This window comes from Dasypus novemcinctus, chromosome 11, assembly GCF_030445035.2.
Source record: "Dasypus novemcinctus isolate mDasNov1 chromosome 11, mDasNov1.1.hap2, whole genome shotgun sequence".
In the NCBI taxonomy this organism is placed as follows: Eukaryota; Metazoa; Chordata; class Mammalia; order Cingulata; family Dasypodidae; genus Dasypus; species Dasypus novemcinctus.
Window position 1 is genome coordinate 79,937,252 of NC_080683.1, and position 1,739 is coordinate 79,938,990.

Here is a 1,739-nt window from a genome sequence, read left to right on the forward strand (position 1 = left end):
TTTTTGTCTAGTTCCTTTCTTGATTTCTATAACTTATCCCTTCTGTCACTGAGTTTTGCTGCTAAATCTGCTTCCCTCATTTAAATAATACAACCTGGGTGATGGCATTAAGATCCTATGATTTAAATGCTTTACCTCAGTGATATTTACTAGGCATTCAGGTTTTTATTTCTCTTATGCCTTGTTTTATAGTGTATTTCAAATTTTGAAATTACCACCCTGTCAAAAAGTAGGATTTTAGAATGTTATTTAATTTCCACTGAAAAACGCATGTCATAATACCTCCAACATTCACTGTATTTAATCCTTTTATTATGGTATTCTGAAAGCAATACTACATTATAGGCCCATTTGTAAAGGATTTCACTATATAATATAAATGAATATAGGAGAGAAAGAGAACTACTAGATCCCGTGTCATCTTGCCAACACAAGGACACACACTAGCAAGTTTCCCCTCTTTCTTATGGGATCCTCTTTTTTTCTTTCTGTGTGATCATTTCCGTGTGTATTAATATGCTGTTATTTCTCCCATCTTAGAGATATTTCTCTTAAACTTCCCAGAATCGCATCCAGATAATGGCTTGTATTCTATCAGCTTCAGAGATGGGAGGGAAAGCAAGCCTGGCAGAGATGCCCATTCCATTCCCAGTGTACTCAGCAGCTGGTGATTGGAAGATGCTCTGTGACAATGTTCAAGCCCTGGGCAGGAAAACCTTCTTCCAAGACTATTCTCAGGGTTCTGCTCTTTCTTGAAGGTATCATGGCTGCCCTCAGACCCCTCATGAAGCCTCAGGTCATCAAAAACAGTACCAGGAAGTTCATCCAGCACCAGTCAGACAGATAAGTCAAAATTAAGCATTTAACTGGTGGAAACCCAGAGGCACTGACAACAGGGTGCAGAGAAGGTTCAAGGGCCAGATCTTGATGCCCAGCATTGGTTATGGGAACAAGAAGAAAACAAAGCACAAGCAGCCCAGCGACTTCTGAAAGTTCCTGGTCCACAATGTCAAGAAACCAAAGTGCTGCTGATGTGCAACAAATCTTACTGTGCTGAGATGGCTCATGTTTCTTCCAAAAACCACAAAGCCATTGTGGAAAAAGCAGCCCAGCCGACCATTAGAGTCACCAATCCCAAAGCCCAGATGTGCAGGGAAGAAAATGAATAGGCAGGTTATTTTCAAGTTTTATTTGTGGGAAATAAAACTGCAAAAAGTTAAAAAAAATTTTTCTCTAAACCTCACTACTCCTGCCATCAACTCCCCCATTTCTCTATCTCTCTTGGAGCAAAATGCCTCAAAAATTGTCCGTACACAATACCTACAATTCCTTCTATTCCATTCTCCCATTCTCCCATCCAGCTTTTCCCCTCTAGCTCTCCACTAAAACTGCTTCTTTTAAGGGTCTACGGTGATCTCCATGTTGCTAAATCCACTAGTCAATTTCTTTCTTCATGTTATGCAGCATAGTATCAGCATTTGACAACTTTAATCACCTCCCTCCTCTTTATTAAAAACTTTCTTAACTTCACTTCAAAGAAAACTCCACTGCTGCTCCTTGCCAGTTTCTTTTCTCATTCTAACTCTTCCTCCAAACCCTTTTAGTTTCTTAGTTTTAAAACTGCAGGTCCCAGGTTTCTTTTCTCTATTTAAACTCACTCCAGTGGAGATGCCCTCTATTCTCCTGGACTTAAATACCATCTCTATGTTGATGATTCTAACATTTACATCTTTCAGCCA

The 1,739-nt window shown here is 39.6% G+C and overlaps 1 non-coding gene across 1 annotated transcript; it reads left to right on the forward strand.

The window, feature by feature from the left end:
• The first annotated feature begins 554 nt into the window (after window positions 1–554).
• Window positions 555–694, forward strand: LOC111760593 (small nucleolar RNA SNORA7). The gene has a single exon (XR_002794240.1). It is a non-coding gene; the product is annotated as a small nucleolar RNA SNORA7 (small nucleolar RNA).
• The last annotated feature ends 1,045 nt before the right edge of the window (window positions 695–1,739 follow it).